The sequence below is a fragment of the Dunckerocampus dactyliophorus genome, chromosome 17 (genome assembly GCF_027744805.1).
Source record: "Dunckerocampus dactyliophorus isolate RoL2022-P2 chromosome 17, RoL_Ddac_1.1, whole genome shotgun sequence".
NCBI classification, from domain to species: domain Eukaryota; kingdom Metazoa; phylum Chordata; class Actinopteri; order Syngnathiformes; family Syngnathidae; genus Dunckerocampus; species Dunckerocampus dactyliophorus.
Window position 1 is genome coordinate 65,711 of NC_072835.1, and position 27,718 is coordinate 93,428.

A 27,718-nucleotide genomic window follows, 5' to 3' on the forward strand; every position below is an offset into this window, starting at 1 on the left:
TTGGGATACTAGAGTTTGGATAGAGGTTATAGAGTTTGGATACTAGAGTTTGGATAGAAGTTATAGAGTTTAAATACTAGAGTTTGGATAGAGGTTATAGAGTTTGGATACTAGAGTTTGGATAGAAGTTATAGAGTTTAAATACTAGAGTTTGGATAGCATAGTTTGGATAGAGGTGATAGAGTTTGGATACTAGAGTTTGGATTGAGGTTATAGAGTTTAAATACTAGAATTTGGATAGAGGTTATAGAGTTTAAATACTAGAGTTTTAATAGAGGTTATAGAGTTTGGATACCAGAGTTTGGATTGAGGTTATAGAGTTTAAATACTAGAGTTTGAATAGAGGGTATAGAGTTTAAATACTAGAGTTTAGATAGAGGTTATAGAGTTTAAATACTAGAGTTTGAATATAGGTTATAGAATTTAGATACTAGAGTTTTGATCGAGGTTATAGACTTTAAATACTAGAGTTTGGATAGAGGTTATAGAGTTAAAATACTAGAGTTTGGACAGAGGTTATAGAGTTTGGATACTAGAGTTTGGATAGAGGTTATAGAGCTTGTATACTAGAGTTTGGATAGAGGTTATAGAGTTTAAATACTAGAGTTTGGATAGAGGTTATAGAATTTAGATACTAGAGTTTGGATCGAGGTTATAGAGTTTGGATACTAGAGTTTGGATAGAGGTTATAGAGTTTAAATACTAGAGTTTTGATAGCATAGTTTGGATAGAGGTTATAGAGTTTGGATACTAGATTTTGGATAGAGGTTATAGAGTTTAAATACTAGAATTTGGATAGAGGTTATAGAGTTTAAATACTAGAGTTTGGATAGGGGTTATAGAGTTTGGATACTAGAGTTTGGACAGAAGTTATAGAGTTTAAATACTAGAGTTTGGATAGAGGTTATAGAGTTGGGATACTAGAGTTTAATAGAGGTGATAGAGTTTAAATACTAGAGTTTGGATAGAGGTTATAGAGTTTAAATACTAGAGTTTGGATAGAGGTCATAGAGTTTGGATACTAGAGTTTGGATAGAAGTTATAGAGTTTAAATACTAGAGTTTGGATAGAGGTTAAAGAATTTGGATACTAGAGTTTGGATAGAAGTTATAGAGTTTAAATACTAGAGTTTGGATAGAGGTTATAGAGTTAAAATACTAGAGTTTGGATAGAGGTTATAGAGTTTAAATACTAGAGTTTGGATAGTAGAGTTTGGATAGAGGTTATAGAGTTTGGATACTAGAGTTTGGACATAGGTTATAGAGTTTAAATACTAGAGTTTGGATAGAGGTTATAGAGTTTAAATACTAGAGTTTGGATAGAGGTTATAGAGTTTGGATACTAGAGTTTGGATAGAGGTTATAGAATTTGGATACTAGAGTTTGGATAGAAGTTATAGAGTTTAAATACTAGAGTTTGGATAGAGGTTATAGAGTTAAAATACTAGAGTTTGGATAGAGGTTATAGAGTTTAAATACTAGAGTTTGGATAGAGGTTATAGAGTTTAAATACTAGAGTTTGAATAGAGGTTATAGAGTTTAGATACTAGAGTTTGGATAGAGGTTATAGAGTTTGGATACTAGAGTTTGGATAGAGGTTATAGAGTTTAAATACTAGAGTTTGAATAGAGGTTATAGAATTTAAATACTAGAGTTTGGATAGCATAGTTTGGATAGATGTTATAGAGTTTGAGTTGGGATACTAGAGTTTGGACAGAAGTTATAGAGTTTAAATACTAGAGTTTGGATAGAGGTTATAGAGTTAAAATACTAGAGTTTGGATAGAGGTTATAGAGTTTAAATACTAGAATTTGGATAGTAGAGTTTGGATAGAGGTTATAGAGTTTGGATACTAGAGTTTGGACATAGGTTATAGAGTTTAAATACTAGAGTTTGGATAGACGTTATAGAGTTTGGATACTGGAGTTTGGATAGAGGTTATAGAGTTTAAATACTAGAGTTTGGATAGAGGTCATAGAGTTTAAATACTAGAGTTTGGATAGAGGTTTTAGAGTTTAAATACTAGAATTTGTATAGAGGTTATAGACTTTGGATACTAGAGTTTGGATAGAGGTTATAGAGTTTAAATACTAGAGTTTGGATAGAGTTTATAGAGTTTAGATACTAGAGTTTGGATAGAGGTTATAGAGTTTAAATACTAGAGTTTGGATAGAGGTTATAGAATTTAAATACTAGAGTTTGGATAGCATAGTTTGGATAGAGGTGATAGAGTTTGGATACTAGAGTTTGGATTGAGGTTATAGAGTTTAAATACTAGAGTTTGGATAGAGGTTATAGAGTTTAAATACTAGAGTTTTGATGGAGGTTATAGAGTTTGGATACCAGAGTTTGGATTGAGGTTATAGAGTTTAAATACTAGAGTTTGAATAGAGGGTATAGAGTTTAAATACTAGAGTTTAGATAGAGGTTATAGAGTTTAAATACTAGAGTTTGAATAGAGGTTATAGAATTTAGATACTAGAGTTTTGATCGAGGTTATAGAGTTTAAATACTAGAGTTTGGATAGAGGTTATAGAGTTAAAATACTAGAGTTTGGACAGAGGTTATAGAGTTTGGATACTAGAGTTTGGATAGAGGTTATAGAGCTTGTATACTAGAGTTTGGATAGAGGTTATAGAGTTTAAATACTAGAGTTTGGATAGAGGTTATAGAATTTAGATACTAGAGTTTGGATAGAGGTTATAGAGTTTGGATACTAGAGTTTGGATTGAGGTTATAGAGTTTAAATACTAGAGTTTGGATAGAGGTTATAGAGTTTGGATACTAGAGTTTGGATAGAAGTTATAGAGTTTAAATACTAGAGTTTGGATAGAGGTTATAGAGTTTGGATACTAGAGTTTGGATAGAGGTTATAGAGTTTAAATACTAGAGTTTGGATAGAGTTTATAGAGTTTAGATACTAGAGTTTGGATAGAGGTTATAGAGTTTAAATACTAGAGTTTGGATAGAGGTTATAGAATTTAAATACTAGAGTTTGGATAGAGGTTATAGAGTTTAAATACTAGAGTTTGGATAGAGGTTATAGAGTTTAAATACTAGAGTTAGGATAGCATAGTTTGGATAGAGGTGATAGAGTTTGAGTTGGGATACTAGAGTTTGGACAGAAGTTATAGAGTTTAAATACTAGAGTTTGGATAGAGGTTATAGAGTTAAAATACTAGAGTTTGGATAGAGGTTATAGAGTTTAAATACTAGAGTTTGGATAGATGTTATAGAGTTTAAATACTAGAGTTTGGATTGAGGTTATAGAGTTTAAATACTAGAGTTTGGATAGAGGTTATAGAGTTTGGATACTAGAGTTTGGACAGAGGTTATAGAGTTTAAATACTAGAGTTTGGGTAGAGGTTATAGAGTTTAAATACTAGAGTTTGGATAGAGGTTATAGAGTTTAAATACTAGAGTTTGGGTAGAGGTTATAGAGTTTAAATACTAGAGTTTGGATAGAGGTTATAGAGTTTGGATACTAGAGTTTGGATTGAGGTTATAGAGTTTAAATACTAGAGTTTGGATAGAGGTTATAGAGTTTAAATACTAGAGTTTGGATTGAGGTTATAGAGTTTAAATACTATAATTTGGATAGAGGTTATAGAGTTTAAATACTAGAGTTTTGATAGAGGTTATAGAGTTTGGATACCAGAGTTTGGATAGAGGTTATAGAGTTTGGATACTAGAGTTTGGATAGAGGTTATAGAGTTTAAATACTAGAGTTTGGATAGAGGTTATAGAGTTTAAATACTAGAGTTTGGATAGAGGTTATAGAGTTTAAATACTAGAGTTAGGATAGCATAGTTTGGATAGAGGTGATAGAGTTTGGATACTAGAGTTTGGATTGAGGTTATAGAGTTTAAATACTAGAATTTGGATAGAGGTTATAGAGTTTAAATACTAGAGTTTTGATAGAGGTTATAGAGTTTGGATACCAGAGTTTGGATTGAGGTTATAGAGTTTAAATACTAGAGTTTGGATAGAGGTTATAGAGTTAAAATACTAGAGTTTGGACAGAGGTTATAGAGTTTGGATACTAGAGTTTGGATAGAGGTTATAGAGTTTGGATACTAGAGTTTGGATAGAAGTTATAGAGTTTAAATACTAGAGTTTGGATAGCATAGTTTGGATAGAGGTGATAGAGTTTGGATACTAGAGTTTGGATTGAGGTTATAGAGTTTAAATACTAGAATTTGGATAGAGGTTATAGAGTTTAAATACTAGAGTTTTGATAGAGGTTATAGAGTTTGGATACCAGAGTTTGGATTGAGGTTATAGAGTTTAAATACTAGAGTTTGAATAGAGGGTATAGAGTTTAAATACTAGAGTTTAGATAGAGGTTATAGAGTTTAAATACTAGAGTTTGAATAGAGGTTATAGAATTTAGATACTAGAGTTTTGATCGAGGTTATAGAGTTTAAATACTAGAGTTTGGATAGAGGTTATAGAGTTAAAATACTAGAGTTTGGACAGAGGTTATAGAGTTTGGATACTAGAGTTTGGATAGAGGTTATAGAGCTTGTATACTAGAGTTTGGATAGAGTTTATAGAGTTTTAATACTAGAGTTTGGATAGAGGTTATAGAGTTTGGATAGTAGAGTTTGGATAGAGGTTATAGAGATTGGATAGTAGAATTTTGATAGAGGTTATAGAGTTTGGATAGTAGAGTTTGGATAGAGGTTATAGAATTTAGATACTAGAGTTTGGATCGAGGTTATAGAGTTTGGATACTAGAGTTTGGATAGAGGTTATAGAGTTTAAATACTAGAGTTTGGATAGAGGTTATAGAGTTTAAATACTAGAGTTTGGATAGAGGTTATAGAGTTGGGATACTAGAGTTTAATAGAGGTGATAGAGTTTAAATACTAGAGTTTGGATAGAGGTTATAGAGTTTAAATACTAGAGTTTGGATAGAGGTTATAGAGTTTGGATACTAGAGTTTGGATAGAAGTTATAGAGTTTAAATACTAGAGTTTGGATAGAGGTTAAAGAATTTGGATACTAGAGTTTGGATAGAAGTTATAGAGTTTAAATACTAGAGTTTGGATAGAGGTTATAGAGTTAAAATACTAGAGTTTGGATAGAGGTTATAGAGTTTAAATACTCGAGTTTGGATAGTAGAGTTTGGATAGAGGTTATAGAGTTTGGATACTAGAGTTTGGACATAGGTTATAGAGTTTAAATACTAGAGTTTGGATAGAGGTTATAGAGTTTAAATACTAGAGTTTGGATAGAGGTTATAGAGTTTAAATACTCGAGTTTGGATAGTAGAGTTTGGATAGAGGTTATAGAGTTTGGATACTAGAGTTTGGACATAGGTTATAGAGTTTAAATACTAGAGTTTGGATAGAGGTTATAGAGTTTAAATACTAGAGTTTGGATAGAGGTTATAGAGTTTGGATACTAGAGTTTGGATAGAGGTTATAGAGTTTAAATACTAGAGTTTGGATAGGGGTTATAGAGTTTGGATACTAGAGTTTGGACAGAAGTTATAGAGTTTAAATACTAGAGTTTGGATAGAGGTTATAGAGTTTAAATACTAGAGTTTGGATAGAGGTTATAGAGTTTGGATACTAGAGTTTGGATAGAGGTTATAGAATTTGGATACTAGAGTTTGGATAGAGGTTATAGAGTTTAAATACTAGAGTTTTGATAGCATAGTTTGGATAGAGGTTATAGAGTTTGGATACTAGAGTTTGGATAGAGGTTATAGAGTTTAAATACTAGAGTTTTGATAGCATAGTTTGGATAGAGGTTATAGAGTTTGGATACTAGAGTTTGGATAGAGGTTATAGAGTTTAAATACTAGAGTTTTGATAGCATAGTTTGGATAGAGGTTATAGAGTTTGGATACTAGAGTTTGGATAGAGGTTATAGAGTTTAAATACTAGAGTTTGGATAGAGGTTATAGAGTTAAGATACTAGAGTTTGGATAGAGGTTATAGAGTTGGGATACTAGAGTTTGGATAGAGGTTATAGAGTTTAAATACTAGAGTTTGGATAGAGGTTATAGAGTTTGGATTCTAGAGTTTGGATAGAAGTTATAGAGTTTAAATACTAGAGTTTGGATAGAGGTTATAGAGTTTAAATACTAGAGGTTGGATAGCGGTTATAGAGTTTGGATACTAGAGTTTGGATTGAGGTTATAGAGTTTAAATACTAGAGTTTGGATAGAGGTTATAGAGTTTGGATACTAGAGTTTGGATAGAAGTTATAGAGTTTAAATACTAGAGTTTGGATAGAGGTTATAGAGTTTGGATACTAGAGTTTGGATAGAGGTTATAGAGTTTAAATACTAGAGTTTGGATAGAGGTTATAGAGTTTAAATACTAGAGTTTGAATAGAGGTTATAGAGTTTAGATACTAGAGTTTGGATAGAGGTTATAGAGTTTGGATACTAGACTTTGGATAGAGGTTATAGAGTTTAAATACTAGAGTTTGAATAGAGGTTATAGAATTTAAATACTAGAGTTTGGATAGCATAGTTTGGATAGATGTTATAGAGTTTGAGTTGGGATACTAGAGTTTGGACAGAAGTTATAGAGTTTAAATACTAGAGTTTGGATAGAGGTTATAGAGTTAAAATACTAGAGTTTGGATAGAGGTTATAGAGTTTAAATACTAGAGTTTGGATAGTAGAGTTTGGATAGAGGTTATAGAGTTTGGATACTAGAGTTTGGACATAGGTTATAGAGTTTAAATACTAGAGTTTGGATAGACGTTATAGAGTTTGGATACTGGAGTTTGGATAGAGGTTATAGAGTTTAAATACTAGAGTTTGGATAGAGGTCATAGAGTTTAAATACTAGAGTTTGGATAGAGGTTTTAGAGTTTAAATACTAGAATTTGGATAGAGGTTATAGAGTTTGGATACTAGAGTTTGGATAGAGGTTATAGAGTTTAAATACTAGAGTTTGGATAGAGTTTATAGAGTTTAGATACTAGAGTTTGGATAGAGGTTATAGAGTTTAAATACTAGAGTTTGGATAGAGGTTATAGAATTTAAATACTAGAGTTTGGATAGCATAGTTTGGATAGAGGTGATAGAGTTTGGATACTAGAGTTTGGATTGAGGTTATAGAGTTTAAATACTAGAGTTTGGATAGAGGTTATAGAGTTTGGATACTAGAGTTTGGATAGAGGTTATAGAGTTTAAATCCTAGAGTTTGAATAGAGGTTATAGAATTTAGATACTAGAGTTTTGATCGAGGTTATAGAGTTTAAATACTAGAGTTTGGATAGAGGTTATAGAGTTAAAATACTAGAGTTTGGACAGAGGTTATAGAGTTTGGATACTAGAGTTTGGATAGAGGTTATAGAGCTTGTATACTAGAGTTTGGATAGAGGTTATAGAGTTTAAATACTAGAGTTTGGATAGAGGTTATAGAATTTAGATACTAGAGTTTGGATCGAGGTTATAGAGTTTGGATACTAGAGTTTGGATAGAGGTTATAGAGTTTAAATACTAGAGTTTTGATAGCATAGTTTGGATAGAGGTTATAGAGTTTGGATACTAGAGTTTGAATAGAGGTTATAGAGTTTAAATACTAGAGTTTGGATAGAAGTTATAGAGTTTTAATACTAGAGTTTGGATAGGGGTTATAGAGTTTGGATACGAGAGTTTGGACAGAAGTTATAGAGTTTAAATACTAGAGTTTGGATAGAGGTTATAGAATTTAAATACTAGAGTTTGGATAGAGGTCATAGAGTTTTAATACTAGAGTTTGGACAGAGGTTTTAGAGTTTAAATACTAGAGTTTGGACAGACGTTATATAGTTTGGATACTAGAGTTTGGACAGAGGTTATAGAGTTTGGATACTAGAGTTTGGATAGAGGTTATAGAGTTTGGATACTAGAGTTTGGATAGAGGTTATAGAGTTTAAATACTAGAGTTTGGATAGCATAGTTTGGATAGATCTTATAGAGTTTGGATACTAGAGTTTGGACAGAAGTTATAGAGTTTAAATACTAGAGTTTGGATAGAGGTTATAGAGTTGGGATACTAGAGTTTCATAGAGGTGATAGAGTTTAAATACTAGAGTTTGGATAGAGGTTATAGAGTTTAAATACTAGAGTTTGGATAGAGGTTATAGAGTTTGGATACTAGAGTTTGGATAGAGGTTATAGAATTTGGATACTAGAGTTTGGATAGAGGTTATAGAGTTTAAATACTAGAGTTTTGATAGAGGTTATAGAGTTAAAATACTAGAGTTTGGATAGAGGTTATGGAGTTTAAATACTAGAGTTTGGATAGTAGAGTTTGGATAGAGGTTATAGAGTTTGGATACTAGAGTTTGGATAGAGGTTATAGAGTTTAAATACTAGAGTTTGAATAGAGGTTATAGAATTTAAATACTAGAGTTTGGATAGCATAGTTTGGATAGATGTTATAGAGTTTGAGTTGGGATACTAGAGTTTGGATAGAGGTTATAGAGTTTGGATACTAGAGTTTGGATAGAAGTTATAGAGTTTAAATACTAGAGTTTGGATAGAGGTTATAGAGTTTGGATACTAGAGTTTGGATAGAAGTTATAGAGTTTAAATACTAGAGTTTGGATAGCATAGTTTGGATAGAGGTGATAGAGTTTGGATACTAGAGTTTGGATTGAGGTTATAGAGTTTAAATACTAGAATTTGGATAGAGGTTATAGAGTTTAAATACTAGAGTTTTAATAGAGGTTATAGAGTTTGGATACCAGAGTTTGGATTGAGGTTATAGAGTTTAAATACTAGAGTTTGAATAGAGGGTATAGAGTTTAAATACTAGAGTTTAGATAGAGGTTATAGAGTTTAAATACTAGAGTTTGAATATAGGTTATAGAATTTAGATACTAGAGTTTTGATCGAGGTTATAGACTTTAAATACTAGAGTTTGGATAGAGGTTATAGAGTTAAAATACTAGAGTTTGGACAGAGGTTATAGAGTTTGGATACTAGAGTTTGGATAGAGGTTATAGAGCTTGTATACTAGAGTTTGGATAGAGGTTATAGAGTTTAAATACTAGAGTTTGGATAGAGGTTATAGAATTTAGATACTAGAGTTTGGATCGAGGTTATAGAGTTTGGATACTAGAGTTTGGATAGAGGTTATAGAGTTTAAATACTAGAGTTTTGATAGCATAGTTTGGATAGAGGTTATAGAGTTTGGATACTAGATTTTGGATAGAGGTTATAGAGTTTAAATACTAGAATTTGGATAGAGGTTATAGAGTTTAAATACTAGAGTTTGGATAGGGGTTATAGAGTTTGGATACTAGAGTTTGGACAGAAGTTATAGAGTTTAAATACTAGAGTTTGGATAGAGGTTATAGAGTTGGGATACTAGAGTTTAATAGAGGTGATAGAGTTTAAATACCAGAGTTTGGATAGAGGTTATAGAGTTTAAATACTAGAGTTTGGATAGAGGTCATAGAGTTTGGATACTAGAGTTTGGATAGAAGTTATAGAGTTTAAATACTAGAGTTTGGATAGAGGTTAAAGAATTTGGATACTAGAGTTTGGATAGAAGTTATAGAGTTTAAATACTAGAGTTTGGATAGAGGTTATAGAGTTAAAATACTAGAGTTTGGATAGAGGTTATAGAGTTTAAATACTAGAGTTTGGATAGTAGAGTTTGGATAGAGGTTATAGAGTTTGGATACTAGAGTTTGGACATAGGTTATAGAGTTTAAATACTAGAGTTTGGATAGAGGTTATAGAGTTTAAATACTAGAGTTTGGATAGAGGTTATAGAGTTTGGATACTAGAGTTTGGATAGAGGTTATAGAATTTGGATACTAGAGTTTGGATAGAAGTTATAGAGTTTAAATACTAGAGTTTGGATAGAGGTTATAGAGTTAAAATACTAGAGTTTGGATAGAGGTTATAGAGTTTAAATACTAGAGTTTGGATAGAGGTTATAGAGTTTAAATACTAGAGTTTGAATAGAGGTTATAGAGTTTAGATACTAGAGTTTGGATAGAGGTTATAGAGTTTGGATACTAGAGTTTGGATAGAGGTTATAGAGTTTAAATACTAGAGTTTGAATAGAGGTTATAGAATTTAAATACTAGAGTTTGGATAGCATAGTTTGGATAGATGTTATAGAGTTTGAGTTGGGATACTAGAGTTTGGACAGAAGTTATAGAGTTTAAATACTAGAGTTTGGATAGAGGTTATAGAGTTAAAATACTAGAGTTTGGATAGAGGTTATAGAGTTTAAATACTAGAATTTGTATAGTAGAGTTTGGATAGAGGTTATAGAGTTTGGATACTAGAGTTTGGACATAGGTTATAGAGTTTAAATACTAGAGTTTGGATAGACGTTATAGAGTTTGGATACTGGAGTTTGGATAGAGGTTATAGAGTTTAAATACTAGAGTTTGGATAGAGGTTTTAGAGTTTAAATACTAGAATTTGTATAGAGGTTATAGACTTTGGATACTAGAGTTTGGATAGAGGTTATAGAGTTTAAATACTAGAGTTTGGATAGAGTTTATAGAGTTTAGATACTAGAGTTTGGATAGAGGTTATAGAGTTTAAATACTAGAGTTTGGATAGAGGTTATAGAATTTAAATACTAGAGTTTGGATAGCATAGTTTGGATAGAGGTGATAGAGTTTGGATACTAGAGTTTGGATTGAGGTTATAGAGTTTAAATACTAGAGTTTGGATAGAGGTTATAGAGTTTAAATACTAGAGTTTTGATGGAGGTTATAGAGTTTGGATACCAGAGTTTGGATTGAGGTTATAGAGTTTAAATACTAGAGTTTGAATAGAGGGTATAGAGTTTAAATACTAGAGTTTAGATAGAGGTTATAGAGTTTAAATACTAGAGTTTGAATAGAGGTTATAGAATTTAGATACTAGAGTTTTGATCGAGGTTATAGAGTTTAAATACTAGAGTTTGGATAGAGGTTATAGAGTTAAAATACTAGAGTTTGGACAGAGGTTATAGAGTTTGGATACTAGAGTTTGGATAGAGGTTATAGAGCTTGTATACTAGAGTTTGGATAGAGGTTATAGAGTTTAAATACTAGAGTTTGGATAGAGGTTATAGAATTTAGATACTAGAGTTTGGATAGAGGTTATAGAGTTTGGATACTAGAGTTTGGATTGAGGTTATAGAGTTTAAATACTAGAGTTTGGATAGAGGTTATAGAGTTTGGATACTAGAGTTTGGATAGAAGTTATAGAGTTTAAATACTAGAGTTTGGATAGAGGTTATAGAGTTTGGATACTAGAGTTTGGATAGAGGTTATAGAGTTTAAATACTAGAGTTTGGATAGAGGTTATAGAGTTTAAATACTAGAGTTTGGATAGAGGTTATAGAGTTTAAATACTAGAGTTTGAATAGAGGTTATAGAGTTTAGATACTAGAGTTTGGATAGCATAGTTTGGATAGATGTTATAGAGTTTGAGTTGGGATACTAGAGTTTGGATAGAGGTTATAGAGTTTGGATACTAGAGTTTGGATAGAAGTTATAGAGTTTAAATACTAGAGTTTGGATAGAGGTTATAGAGTTTGGATACTAGAGTTTGGATAGAAGTTATAGAGTTTAAATACTAGAGTTTGGATAGCATAGTTTGGATAGAGGTGATAGAGTTTGGATACTAGAGTTTGGATTGAGGTTATAGAGTTTAAATACTAGAATTTGGATAGAGGTTATAGAGTTTAAATACTAGAGTTTTAATAGAGGTTATAGAGTTTGGATACCAGAGTTTGGATTGAGGTTATAGAGTTTAAATACTAGAGTTTGAATAGAGGGTATAGAGTTTAAATACTAGAGTTTAGATAGAGGTTATAGAGTTTAAATACTAGAGTTTGAATATAGGTTATAGAATTTAGATACTAGAGTTTTGATCGAGGTTATAGACTTTAAATACTAGAGTTTGGATAGAGGTTATAGAGTTAAAATACTAGAGTTTGGACAGAGGTTATAGAGTTTGGATACTAGAGTTTGGATAGAGGTTATAGAGCTTGTATACTAGAGTTTGGATAGAGGTTATAGAGTTTAAATACTAGAGTTTGGATAGAGGTTATAGAATTTAGATACTAGAGTTTGGATCGAGGTTATAGAGTTTGGATACTAGAGTTTGGATAGAGGTTATAGAGTTTAAATACTAGAGTTTTGATAGCATAGTTTGGATAGAGGTTATAGAGTTTGGATACTAGATTTTGGATAGAGGTTATAGAGTTTAAATACTAGAATTTGGATAGAGGTTATAGAGTTTAAATACTAGAGTTTGGATAGGGGTTATAGAGTTTGGATACTAGAGTTTGGACAGAAGTTATAGAGTTTAAATACTAGAGTTTGGATAGAGGTTATAGAGTTGGGATACTAGAGTTTAATAGAGGTGATAGAGTTTAAATACTAGAGTTTGGATAGAGGTTATAGAGTTTAAATACTAGAGTTTGGATAGAGGTCATAGAGTTTGGATACTAGAGTTTGGATAGAAGTTATAGAGTTTAAATACTAGAGTTTGGATAGAGGTTAAAGAATTTGGATACTAGAGTTTGGATAGAAGTTATAGAGTTTAAATACTAGAGTTTGGATAGAGGTTATAGAGTTAAAATACTAGAGTTTGGATAGAGGTTATAGAGTTTAAATACTAGAGTTTGGATAGTAGAGTTTGGATAGCGGTTATAGAGTTTGGATACTAGAGTTTGGACATAGGTTATAGAGTTTAAATACTAGAGTTTGGATAGAGGTTATAGAGTTTAAATACTAGAGTTTGGATAGAGGTTATAGAGTTTGGATACTAGAGTTTGGATAGAGGTTATAGAATTTGGATACTAGAGTTTGGATAGAAGTTATAGAGTTTAAATACTAGAGTTTGGATAGAGGTTATAGAGTTAAAATACTAGAGTTTGGATAGAGGTTATAGAGTTTAAATACTAGAGTTTGGATAGAGGTTATAGAGTTTAAATACTAGAGTTTGAATAGAGGTTATAGAGTTTAGATACTAGAGTTTGGATAGAGGTTATAGAGTTTGGATACTAGAGTTTGGATAGAGGTTATAGAGTTTAAATACTAGAGTTTGAATAGAGGTTATAGAATTTAAATACTAGAGTTTGGATAGCATAGTTTGGATAGATGTTATAGAGTTTGAGTTGGGATACTAGAGTTTGGACAGAAGTTATAGAGTTTAAATACTAGAGTTTGGATAGAGGTTATAGAGTTAAAATACTAGAGTTTGGATAGAGGTTATAGAGTTTAAATACTAGAATTTGGATAGTAGAGTTTGGATAGAGGTTATAGAGTTTGGATACTAGAGTTTGGACATAGGTTATAGAGTTTAAATACTAGAGTTTGGATAGACGTTATAGAGTTTGGATACTGGAGTTTGGATAGAGGTTATAGAGTTTAAATACTAGAGTTTGGATAGAGGTCATAGAGTTTAAATACTAGAGTTTGGATAGAGGTTTTAGAGTTTAAATACTAGAATTTGTATAGAGGTTATAGACTTTGGATACTAGAGTTTGGATAGAGGTTATAGAGTTTAAATACTAGAGTTTGGATAGAGTTTATAGAGTTTAGATACTAGAGTTTGGATAGAGGTTATAGAGTTTAAATACTAGAGTTTGGATAGAGGTTATAGAATTTAAATACTAGAGTTTGGATAGCATAGTTTGGATAGAGGTGATAGAGTTTGGATACTAGAGTTTGGATTGAGGTTATAGAGTTTAAATACTAGAGTTTGGATAGAGGTTATAGAGTTTAAATACTAGAGTTTTGATGGAGGTTATAGAGTTTGGATACCAGAGTTTGGATTGAGGTTATAGAGTTTAAATACTAGAGTTTGAATAGAGGGTATAGAGTTTAAATACTAGAGTTTAGATAGAGGTTATAGAGTTTAAATACTAGAGTTTGAATAGAGGTTATAGAATTTAGATACTAGAGTTTTGATCGAGGTTATAGAGTTTAAATACTAGAGTTTGGATAGAGGTTATAGAGTTAAAATACTAGAGTTTGGACAGAGGTTATAGAGTTTGGATACTAGAGTTTGGATAGAGGTTATAGAGCTTGTATACTAGAGTTTGGATAGAGGTTATAGAGTTTAAATACTAGAGTTTGGATAGAGGTTATAGAATTTAGATACTAGAGTTTGGATAGAGGTTATAGAGTTTGGATACTAGAGTTTGGATTGAGGTTATAGAGTTTAAATACTAGAGTTTGGATAGAGGTTATAGAGTTTGGATACTAGAGTTTGGATAGAAGTTATAGAGTTTAAATACTAGAGTTTGGATAGAGGTTATAGAGTTTGGATACTAGAGTTTGGATAGAGGTTATAGAGTTTAAATACTAGAGTTTGGATAGAGGTTATAGAGTTTAAATACTAGAGTTTGGATAGAGGTTATAGAGTTTAAATACTAGAGTTTGAATAGAGGTTATAGAGTTTAGATACTAGAGTTTGGATAGCATAGTTTGCATAGATGTTATAGAGTTTGAGTTGGGATACTAGAGTTTGGACAGAAGTTATAGAGTTTAAATACTAGAGTTTGGATAGAGGTTATAGAGTTAAAATACTAGAGTTTGGATAGAGGTTATAGAGTTTAAATACTAGAGTTTGGATAGTAGAGTTTGGATAGAGGTTATAGAGTTTGGATACTAGAGTTTGGACATAGGTTATAGAGTTTAAATACTAGAGTTTGGATAGACGTTATAGAGTTTGGATACTGGAGTTTGGATAGAGGTTATAGAGTTTAAATACTAGAGTTTGGATAGAGGTCATAGAGTTTAAATACTAGAGTTTGGATAGAGGTTTTAGAGTTTAAATACTAGAATTTGGATAGAGGTTATAGAGTTTGGATACTAGAGTTTGGATAGAGGTTATAGAGTTTAAATACTAGAGTTTGGATAGAGTTTATAGAGTTTAGATACTAGAGTTTGGATAGAGGTTATAGAGTTTAAATACTAGAGTTTGGATAGAGGTTATAGAATTTAAATACTAGAGTTTGGATAGAGGTTATAGAGTTTAAATACTAGAGTTTGGATAGAGGTTATAGAGTTTAAATACTAGAGTTAGGATAGCATAGTTTGGATAGAGGTGATAGAGTTTGAGTTGGGATACTAGAGTTTGGACAGAAGTTATAGAGTTTAAATACTAGAGTTTGGATAGAGGTTATAGAGTTAAAATACTAGAGTTTGGATAGAGGTTATAGAGTTTAAATACTAGAGTTTGGATAGATGTTATAGAGTTTAAATACTAGAGTTTGGATTGAGGTTATAGAGTTTAAATACTAGAGTTTGGATAGAGGTTATAGAGTTTGGATACTAGAGTTTGGACAGAGGTTATAGAGTTTAAATACTAGAGTTTGGGTAGAGGTTATAGAGTTTAAATACTAGAGTTTGGATAGAGGTTATAGAGTTTAAATACTAGAGTTTGGGTAGAGGTTATAGAGTTTAAATACTAGAGTTTGGATAGAGGTTATAGAGTTTGGATACTAGAGTTTGGATTGAGGTTATAGAGTTTAAATACTAGAGTTTGGATAGAGGTTATAGAGTTTAAATACTAGAGTTTGGATTGAGGTTATAGAGTTTAAATACTATAATTTGGATAGAGGTTATAGAGTTTAAATACTAGAGTTTTGATAGAGGTTATAGAGTTTGGATACCAGAGTTTGGATAGAGGTTATAGAGTTTGGATACTAGAGTTTGGATAGAGGTTATAGAGTTTAAATACTAGAGTTTGGATAGAGGTTATAGAGTTTAAATACTAGAGTTTGGATAGAGGTTATAGAGTTTAAATACTAGAGTTAGGATAGCATAGTTTGGATAGAGGTGATAGAGTTTGGATACTAGAGTTTGGATTGAGGTTATAGAGTTTAAATACTAGAATTTGGATAGAGGTTATAGAGTTTAAATACTAGAGTTTTGATAGAGGTTATAGAGTTTGGATACCAGAGTTTGGATTGAGGTTATAGAGTTTAAATACTAGAGTTTGGATAGAGGTTATAGAGTTTAAATACTAGAGTTTGGATAGAGGTTATAGAGTTAAAATACTAGAGTTTGGACAGAGGTTATAGAGTTTGGATACTAGAGTTTGGATAGAGGTTATAGAGTTTGGATACTAGAGTTTGGATAGAAGTTATAGAGTTTAAATACTAGAGTTTGGATAGCATAGTTTGGATAGAGGTGATAGAGTTTGGATACTAGAGTTTGGATTGAGGTTATAGAGTTTAAATACTAGAATTTGGATAGAGGTTATAGAGTTTAAATACTAGAGTTTTGATAGAGGTTATAGAGTTTGGATACCAGAGTTTGGATTGAGGTTATAGAGTTTAAATACTAGAGTTTGAATAGAGGGTATAGAGTTTAAATACTAGAGTTTAGATAGAGGTTATAGAGTTTAAATACTAGAGTTTGAATAGAGGTTATAGAATTTAGATACTAGAGTTTTGATCGAGGTTATAGAGTTTAAATACTAGAGTTTGGATAGAGGTTATAGAGTTAAAATACTAGAGTTTGGACAGAGGTTATAGAGTTTGGATACTAGAGTTTGGATAGAGGTTATAGAGCTTGTATACTAGAGTTTGGATAGAGTTTATAGAGTTTTAATACTAGAGTTTGGATAGAGGTTATAGAGTTTGGATAGTAGAGTTTGGATAGAGGTTATAGAGATTGGATAGTAGAATTTTGATAGAGGTTATAGAGTTTGGATAGTAGAGTTTGGATAGAGGTTATAGAATTTAGATACTAGAGTTTGGATCGAGGTTATAGAGTTTGGATACTAGAGTTTGGATAGAGGTTATAGAGTTTAAATACTAGAGTTTGGATAGAGGTTATAGAGTTTAAATACTAGAGTTTGGATAGAGGTTATAGAGTTGGGATACTAGAGTTTAATAGAGGTGATAGAGTTTAAATACTAGAGTTTGGATAGAGGTTATAGAGTTTAAATACTAGAGTTTGGATAGAGGTTATAGAGTTTGGATACTAGAGTTTGGATAGAAGTTATAGAGTTTAAATACTAGAGTTTGGATAGAGGTTAAAGAATTTGGATACTAGAGTTTGGATAGAAGTTATAGAGTTTAAATACTAGAGTTTGGATAGAGGTTATAGAGTTAAAATACTAGAGTTTGGATAGAGGTTATAGAGTTTAAATACTCGAGTTTGGATAGTAGAGTTTGGATAGAGGTTATAGAGTTTGGATACTAGAGTTTGGACATAGGTTATAGAGTTTAAATACTAGAGTTTGGATAGAGGTTATAGAGTTTAAATACTAGAGTTTGGATAGAGGTTATAGAGTTTGGATACTAGAGTTTGGATAGAGGTTATAGAATTTGGATACTAGAGTTTGGATCAAGGTTATAGAGTTTTAATACTAGAGTTTGGATAGAGGTTATAGAGATTGGATACTAGAGTTTGGATAGAGGTTATAGAGTTTAAATACAAGAGTTTGGATCGAGGTTATAGAGTTTGGATACTAGAGTTTGGATAGAGGTTATAGAGTTTAAATACTAGAGTTTGGATAAAGTTTATAGAGTTTAGATACTAGAGTTTGGATAGAGGTTCTAGAGTTTAAATACTAGAGTTTGGATAGAGGTTATAGAATTTAAATACTAGAGTTTGGATAGCATAGTTTGGATAGATGTTATAGAGTTTGAGTTGGGATACTAGAGTTTGGATAGAGGTTATAGAGTTTAAATACTAGAGTTTGGATAGAGGTTATAGAGTTTAAATACTAGAGTTTTGATAGAGGTTATAGAGTTTGGATACCAGAGTTTGGATTGAGGTTATAGAGTTTAAATACTAGAGTTTGAATAGAGGGTGTAGAGTTTAAATACTTGAGTTTAGATAGAGGTTATAGAGTTTAAATACTAGAGTTTGAATAGAGGTTATAGAATTTAGATACTAGAGTTTTGATCGAGGTTATAGAGTTTAAATACTAGAGTTTGGATAGAAGTTATAGGGTTTAAATACTAGAGTTTGGACAGAGGTTATAGAGTTTGGATACTAGAGTTTGGATAGAGGTTATAGAATTTAAATAATAGAGTTTGGATCGAGGTTATAGAGTTTAAATACTAGAGTTTGGATAGAGGTTATAGAGTTAAGATACTAGAGTTTGGATCGAGGTTATAGAGTTTGGATACTAGAGTTTGGTTAGAGGTTATAGAATTTAAATACTAGAGTTTGGATAGCATAGTTTGGATAGATGTTATAGAGTTTGAGTTGGGATACTAGAGTTTGGACAGAAGTTATAGAGTTTAAATACTAGAGTTTGGATAGAGGTTATAGAGTTAAAATACTAGAGTTTGGATAGAGGTTATAGAGTTTAAATACTAGAGTTTGGATAGAGGTTATAGAGTTTGGATACTAGAGTTTGGATAGAAGTTATAGAGTTTCAATACTAGAGTTTGGATAGAGGTTAAAGAATTTGGATACTAGAGTTTGGATAGAAGTTATAGAGTTTAAATACTAGAGTTTGGATAGAGGTTATAGAGTTAAAATACTAGAGTTTGGATAGAGGTTATAGAGTTTAAATACTCGAGTTTGGATAGTAGAGTTTGGATAGAGGTTATAGAGTTTGGATACTAGAGTTTGGACATAGGTTATAGAGTTTAAATACTAGAGTTTGGATAGAGGTTATAGAGTTTAAATACTAGAGTTTGGATAGAGGTTATAGAGTTTGGATACTAGAGTTTGGATAGAGGTTATAGAATTTGGATACTAGAGTTTGGATCAAGGTTATAGAGTTTTAATACTAGAGTTTGGATAGAGGTTATAGAGATTGGATACTAGAGTTTGGATAGAGGTTATAGAGTTTAAATACAAGAGTTTGGATCGAGGTTATAGAGTTTGGATACTAGAGTTTGGATAGAGGTTATAGAGTTTAAATACTAGAGTTTGGATAGAGTTTATAGAGTTTAGATACTAGAGTTTGGATAGAGGTTCTAGAGTTTAAATACTAGAGTTTGGATAGAGGTTATAGAATTTAAATACTAGAGTTTGGATAGCATAGTTTGGATAGATGTTATAGAGTTTGAGTTGGGATACTAGAGTTTGGATAGAGGTTATAGAGTTTAAATACTAGAGTTTGGATAGAGGTTATAGAGTTTAAATACTAGAGTTTTGATAGAGGTTATAGAGTTTGGATACCAGAGTTTGGATTGAGGTTATAGAGTTTAAATACTAGAGTTTGAATAGAGGGTGTAGAGTTTAAATACTTGAGTTTAGATAGAGGTTATAGAGTTTAAATACTAGAGTTTGAATAGAGGTTATAGAATTTAGATACTAGAGTTTTGATCGAGGTTATAGAGTTTAAATACTAGAGTTTGGATAGAAGTTATAGGGTTTAAATACTAGAGTTTGGACAGAGGTTATAGAGTTTGGATACTAGAGTTTGGATAGAGGTTATAGAATTTAAATAATAGAGTTTGGATCGAGGTTATAGAGTTTAAATACTAGAGTTTGGATAGAGGTTATAGAGTTAAGATACTAGAGTTTGGATCGAGGTTATAGAGTTTGGATACTAGAGTTTGGTTAGAGGTTATAGAATTTAAATACTAGAGTTTGGATAGCATAGTTTGGATAGATGTTATAGACTTTGAGTTGGGATACTAGAGTTTGGACAGAAGTTATAGAGTTTAAATACTAGAGTTTGGATAGAGGTTATAGAGTTAAAATACTAGAGTTTGGATAGAGGTTATAGAGTTTAAATACTAGAGTTTGGATAGTAGAGTTTGGATAGAGGTTATAGAGTTTGGATACTAGAATTTGGATAGAGGTTATAGAGTTTGGATACTGGAGTTTGGATAGAGGTTATAGAGTTTAAATACTAGAGTTTGGATAGAGGTTATAGAGTTTAAATACTAGAGTTTGGATAGAGGTTATAGAGTTTGGATACTAGAGTTTGGATAGAGGTAATAGAGTTTAAATACTAGAGTTTGGACATAGGTTATAGAGTTTAAATACTAGAGTTTGGATAGACGTTATAGAGTTTGGATACTGGAGTTTGGATAGAGGTTATAGAGTTTAAATACTAGAGTTTGGATAGAGGTTATAGAGTTTAAATACTAGAGTTTGGATAGAGGTTATAGAGTTTGGATACTAGAGTTTGGATAGAAGTTATAGAGTTTAAATACTAGAGTTTGGATAGAGGTTATAGAGTTTGGATACTAGAGTTTGGATAGAGGTTATAGAGTTTAAATACTAGAGTTTGGATAGAGGTTATAGAGTTTAAATACTAGAGTTTGAATAGAGGTTATAGAGTTTAGATACTAGAGTTTGGATAGAGGTTATAGAGTTTGGATACTAGAGTTTGGATAGAGGTTATAGAGTTTAAATACTAGAGTTTGGATAGAGGTTATAGAATTTAAATACTAGAGTTTGGATAGCATAGTTTGGATAGATGTTATAGAGTTTGAGTTGGGATACTAGAGTTTGGACAGAAGTTATAGAGTTTAAATACTAGAGTTTGGATAGAGGTTATAGAGTTAAAATACTAGAGTTTGGATAGAGGTTATAGAGTTTAAATACTAGAGTTTGGATAGTAGAGTTTGGATAGAGGTTATAGAGTTTGGATACGAGAGTTTGGACATAGGTTATAGAGTTTGGATACTAGAGTTTGGATAGAGGTTATAGAGCTTGTATACTAGAGTTTGGATAGAGGTTATAGAGTTTTAATACTAGAGTTTGGATAGAGGTTATAGAGTTTGGATAGTAGAGTTTGGATAGAGGTTATAGAGTTGAAATACGAGATTTTGGATCGAGGTTATAGAGTTTAAATACTAGAGTTTGGATAGGGGATATAGAGTTTGGATAGTAGAGTTTGGATAGAGGTTATAGAGATTGGATAGTAGAATTTTGATAGAGGTTATAGAGTTTGGATAGTAGAGTTTGGATAGAGGTTATAGAATTTAGATACTAGAGTTTGGATCGAGGTTATAGAGTTTGGATACTAGAGTTTGGATAGAGGTTATAGAGTTTAAATACTAGAGTTTGGATAGAGGTTATAGAGTTTAAATACTAGAGTTTGGATAGAGGTTATAGAGTTGGGATACTAGAGTTTAATAGAGGTGATAGAGTTTAAATACTAGAGTTTGGATAGAGGTTATAGAGTTTAAATACTAGAGTTTGGATAGAGGTTATAGAGTTAAAATACTAGAGTTTGGATAGAGGTTATAGAGTTTAAATACTCGAGTTTGGATAGTAGAGTTTGGATAGAGGTTATAGAGTTTGGATACTAGAGTTTGGACATAGGTTATAGAGTTTAAATACTAGAGTTTGGATAGAGGTTATAGAGTTTAAATACTAGAGTTTGGATAGAGGTTATAGAGTTTGGATACTAGAGTTTGGATAGAGGTTATAGAATTTGGATACTAGAGTTTGGATCAAGGTTATAGAGTTTTAATACTAGAGTTTGGATAGAGGTTATAGAGATTGGATACTAGAGTTTGGATAGAGGTTATAGAGTTTAAATACAAGAGTTTGGATCGAGGTTATAGAGTTTGGATACTAGAGTTTGGATAGAGGTTATAGAGTTTAAATACTAGAGTTTGGATAGAGTTTATAGAGTTTAGATACTAGAGTTTGGATAGAGGTTCTAGAGTTTAAATACTAGAGTTTGGATAGAGGTTATAGAATTTAAATACTAGAGTTTGGATAGCATAGTTTGGATAGATGTTATAGAGTTTGAGTTGGGATACTAGAGTTTGGATAGAGGTTATAGAGTTTAAATACTAGAGTTTGGATAGAGGTTATAGAGTTTAAATACTAGAGTTTTGATAGAGGTTATAGAGTTTGGATACCAGAGTTTGGATTGAGGTTATAGAGTTTAAATACTAGAGTTTGAATAGAGGGTGTAGAGTTTAAATACTTGAGTTTAGATAGAGGTTATAGAGTTTAAATACTAGAGTTTGAATAGAGGTTATAGAATTTAGATACTAGAGTTTTGATCGAGGTTATAGAGTTTAAATACTAGAGTTTGGATAGAAGTTATAGGGTTTAAATACTAGAGTTTGGACAGAGGTTATAGAGTTTGGATACTAGAGTTTGGATAGAGGTTATAGAATTTAAATAATAGAGTTTGGATCGAGGTTATAGAGTTTAAATACTAGAGTTTGGATAGAGGTTATAGAGTTAAGATACTAGAGTTTGGATCGAGGTTATAGAGTTTGGATACTAGAGTTTGGTTAGAGGTTATAGAATTTAAATACTAGAGTTTGGATAGCATAGTTTGGATAGATGTTATAGAGTTTGAGTTGGGATACTAGAGTTTGGACAGAAGTTATAGAGTTTAAATACTAGAGTTTGGATAGAGGTTATAGAGTTAAAATACTAGAGTTTGGATAGAGGTTATAGAGTTTAAATACTAGAGTTTGGATAGTAGAGTTTGGATAGAGGTTATAGAGTTTGGATACTAGAATTTGGATAGAGGTTATAGAGTTTGGATACTGGAGTTTGGATAGAGGTTATAGAGTTTAAATACTAGAGTTTGGATAGAGGTTATAGAGTTTAAATACTAGAGTTTGGATAGAGGTTATAGAGTTTGGATACTAGAGTTTGGATAGAGGTAATAGAGTTTAAATACTAGAGTTTGGACATAGGTTATAGAGTTTAAATACTAGAGTTTGGATAGACGTTATAGAGTTTGGATACTGGAGTTTGGATAGAGGTTATAGAGTTTAAATACTAGAGTTTGGATAGAGGTTATAGAGTTTAAATACTAGAGTTTGGATAGAGGTTATAGAGTTTGGATACTAGAGTTTGGATAGAAGTTATAGAGTTTAAATACTAGAGTTTGGATAGAGGTTATAGAGTTTGGATACTAGAGTTTGGATAGAGGTTATAGAGTTTAAATACTAGAGTTTGGATAGAGGTTATAGAGTTTAAATACTAGAGTTTGAATAGAGGTTATAGAGTTTAGATACTAGAGTTTGGATAGAGGTTATAGAGTTTGGATACTAGAGTTTGGATAGAGGTTATAGAGTTTAAATACTAGAGTTTGGATAGAGGTTATAGAATTTAAATACTAGAGTTTGGATAGCATAGTTTGGATAGATGTTATAGAGTTTGAGTTGGGATACTAGAGTTTGGACAGAAGTTATAGAGTTTAAATACTAGAGTTTGGATAGAGGTTATAGAGTTAAAATACTAGAGTTTGGATAGAGGTTATAGAGTTTAAATACTAGAGTTTGGATAGTAGAGTTTGGATAGAGGTTATAGAGTTTGGATACGAGAGTTTGGACATAGGTTATAGAGTTTGGATACTAGAGTTTGGATAGAGGTTATAGAGCTTGTATACTAGAGTTTGGATAGAGGTTATAGAGTTTTAATACTAGAGTTTGGATAGAGGTTATAGAGTTTGGATAGTAGAGTTTGGATAGAGGTTATAGAGTTGAAATACGAGATTTTGGATCGAGGTTATAGAGTTTAAATACTAGAGTTTGGATAGGGGATATAGAGTTTGGATAGTAGAGTTTGGATAGAGGTTATAGAGATTGGATAGTAGAATTTTGATAGAGGTTATAGAGTTTGGATAGTAGAGTTTGGATAGAGGTTATAGAATTTAGATACTAGAGTTTGGATCGAGGTTATAGAGTTTGGATACTAGAGTTTGGATAGAGGTTATAGAGTTTAAATACTAGAGTTTGGATAGAGGTTATAGAGTTTAAATACTAGAGTTTGGATAGAGGTTATAGAGTTGGGATACTAGAGTTTAATAGAGGTGATAGAGTTTAAATACTAGAGTTTGGATAGAGGTTATAGAGTTTAAATACTAGAGTTTGGATAGAGGTTATAGAGTTTGGATACTAGAGTTTGGATAGAAGTTATAGAGTTTAAATACTACAGTTTGGATAGAGGTTAAAGAATTTGGATACTAGAGTTTGGATAGAAGTTATAGAGTTTAAATACTAGAGTTTGGATAGAGGTTATAGAGTTAAAATACTAGAGTTTGGATAGAGGTTATAGAGTTTAAATACTCGAGTTTGGATAGTAGAGTTTGGATAGAGGTTATAGAGTTTGGATACTAGAGTTTGGACATAGGTTATAGAGTTTAAATACTAGAGTTTGGATAGAGGTTATAGAGTTTAAATACTAGAGTTTGGATAGAGGTTATAGAGTTTGGATACTAGAGTTTGGATAGAGGTTATAGAATTTGGATACTAGAGTTTGGATCAAGGTTATAGAGTTTTAATACTAGAGTTTGGATAGAGGTTATAGAGATTGGATACTAGAGTTTGGATAGAGGTTATAGAGTTTAAATACAAGAGTTTGGATCGAGGTTATAGAGTTTGGATACTAGAGTTTGGATAGAGGTTATAGAGTTTAAATACTAGAGTTTGGATAGAGTTTATAGAGTTTAGATACTAGAGTTTGGATAGAGGTTATAGAGTAGGGATACTAGAGTTTGGATAGAGGTTATAGAGTTTAAATACTAGAGTTTGGATAGAGGTTATAGAATTTAAATACTAGAGTTTGGATAGCATAGTTTGGATAGATGTTATAGAGTTTGAGTTGGGATACTAGAGTTTGGATAGAGGTTATAGAGTTTAAATACTAGAGTTTGGATAGAGGTTATAGAGTTTAAATACTAGAGTTTTGATAGAGGTTATAGAGTTTGGATACCAGAGTTTGGATTGAGGTTATAGAGTTTAAATACTAGAGTTTGAATAGAGGGTGTAGAGTTTAAATACTTGAGTTTAGATAGAGGTTATAGAGTTTAAATACTAGAGTTTGAATAGAGGTTATAGAATTTCGATACTAGAGTTTTGATCGAGGTTATAGAGTTTAAATACTAGAGTTTGGATAGAAGTTATAGGGTTTAAATACTAGAGTTTGGACAGAGGTTATAGAGTTTGGATACTAGAGTTTGGATAGAGGTTATAGAGTTTGGATACTAGAGTTTGGATAGAGGTTATAGAATTTAAATAATAGAGTTTGGATCGAGGTTATAGAGTTTAAATACTAGAGTTTGGATAGAGGTTATAGAGTTAAGATACTAGAGTTTGGATCGAGGTTATAGAGTTTGGATACTAGAGTTTGGTTAGAGGTTATAGAATTTAAATACTAGAGTTTGGATAGCATAGTTTGGATAGATGTTATAGAGTTTGAGTTGGGATACTAGAGTTTGGACAGAAGTTATAGAGTTTAAATACTAGAGTTTGGATAGAGGTTATAGAGTTTAAATACTAGAGTTTGGATAGAGGTTATAGAGTTTAAATACTAGAGTTTGGATAGTAGAGTTTGGATAGAGGTTATAGAGTTTGGATACTAGAATTTGGATAGAGGTTATAGAGTTTGGATACTGGAGTTTGGATAGAGGTTATAGAGTTTAAATACTAGAGTTTGGATAGAGGTTATAGAGTTTGGATACTAGAGTTTGGACATAGGTTATAGAGTTTAAATACTAGAGTTTGGATAGAGGTTATAGAGTTTAAATACTAGAGTTTGGATAGAGGTTATAGAGTTTGGATACTAGAGTTTGGATAGAGGTTATAGAATTTGGATACTAGAGTTTGGATCAAGGTTATAGAGTTTTAATACTAGAGTTTGGATAGAGGTTATAGAGATTGGATACTAGAGTTTGGATAGAGGTTATAGAGTTTAAATACAAGAGTTTGGATCGAGGTTATAGAGTTTGGATACTAGAGTTTGGATAGAGGTTATAGAGTTTAAATACTAGAGTTTGGATAGAGTTTATAGAGTTTAGATACTAGAGTTTGGATAGAGGTTATAGAGTTTAAATACTAGAGTTTGGATAGAGGTTATAGAATTTAAATACTAGAGTTTGGATAGCATAGTTTGGATAGATGTTATAGAGTTTGAGTTGGGATACTAGAGTTTGGATAGAGGTTATAGAGTTTAAATACTAGAGTTTGGATAGAGGTTATAGAGTTTAAATACTAGAGTTTTGATAGAGGTTATAGAGTTTGGATACCAGAGTTTGGATTGAGGTTATAGAGTTTAAATACTAGAGTTTGAATAGAGGGTGTAGAGTTTAAATACTTGAGTTTAGATAGAGGTTATAGAGTTTAAATACTAGAGTTTGAATAGAGGTTATAGAATTTAGATACTAGAGTTTTGATCGAGGTTATAGAGTTTAAATACTAGAGTTTGGATAGAAGTTATAGGGTTTAAATACTAGAGTTTGGACAGAGGTTATAGAGTTTGGATACTAGAGTTTGGATAGAGGTTATAGAGTTTGGATACTAGAGTTTGGATAGAGGTTATAGAATTTAAATAATAGAGTTTGGATCGAGGTTATAGAGTTTAAATACTAGAGTTTGGATAGAGGTTATAGAGTTAAGATACTAGAGTTTGGATCGAGGTTATAGAGTTTGGATACTAGAGTTTGGTTAGAGGTTATAGAATTTAAATACTAGAGTTTGGATAGCATAGTTTGGATAGATGTTATAGAGTTTGAGTTGGGATACTAGAGTTTGGACAGAAGTTATAGAGTTTAAATACTAGAGTTTGGATAGAGGTTATAGAGTTAAAATACTAGAGTTTGGATAGAGGTTATAGAGTTTAAATACTAGAGTTTGGATAGTAGAGTTTGGATAGAGGTTATAGAGTTTGGATACTAGAATTTGGATAGAGGTTATAGAGTTTGAATACTGGAGTTTGGATAGAGGTTATAGAGTTTAAATACTAGAGTTTGGATAGAGGTTATAGAGTTTAAATACTAGAGTTTGGATAGAGGTTATAGAGTTTGGATACTAGAGTTTGGATAGAGGTAATAGAGTTTAAATACTAGAGTTTGGACATAGGTTATAGAGTTTAAATACTAGAGTTTGGATAGACGTTATAGAGTTTGGATACTGGAGTTTGGATAGAGGTTATAGAGTTTAAATACTAGAGTTTGGATAGAGGTTATAGAGTTTAAATACTAGAGTTTGGATAGAGGTTATAGAGTTTGGATACTAGAGTTTGGATAGAGGTTATAGAGTTTAAATACTAGAGTTTGGATAGAGGTTATAGAGTTTGGATACTAGAGTTTGGATAGAAGTTATAGAGTTTAAATACTAGAGTTTGGATAGAGGTTATAGAGTTTGGATACTAGAGTTTGGATAGAGGTTATAGAGTTTAAATACTAGAGTTTGGATAGAGGTTATAGAGTTTAAATACTAGAGTTTGGATAGAGGTTATAGAGTTTAAATACTAGAGTTTGAATAGAGGTTATAGAGTTTAGATACTAGAGTTTGGATAGAGGTTATAGAGTTTGGATACTAGAGTTTGGATAGAGGTTATAGAGTTTAAATACTAGAGTTTGGATAGAGGTTATAGAATTTAAATACTAGAGTTTGGATAGCATAGTTTGGATAGATGTTATAGAGTTTGAGTTGGGATACTAGAGTTTGGACAGAAGTTATAGAGTTTAAATACTAGAGTTTGGATAGAGGTTATAGAGTTAAAATACTAGAGTTTGGATAGAGGTTATAGAGTTTAAATACTAGAGTTTGGATAGTAGAGTTTGGATAGAGGTTATAGAGTTTGGATACGAGAGTTTGGACATAGGTTATAGAGTTTGGATACTAGAGTTTGGATAGAGGTTATAGAGCTTGTATACTAGAGTTTGGATAGAGGTTATAGAGTTTTAATACTAGAGTTTGGATAGAGGTTATAGAGTTTGGATAGTAGAGTTTGGATAGAGGTTATAGAGTTGAAATACGAGATTTTGGATCGAGGTTATAGAGTTTAAATACTAGAGTTTGGATAGGGGATATAGAGTTTGGATAGTAGAGTTTGGATAGAGGTTATAGAGATTGGATAGTAGAATTTTGATA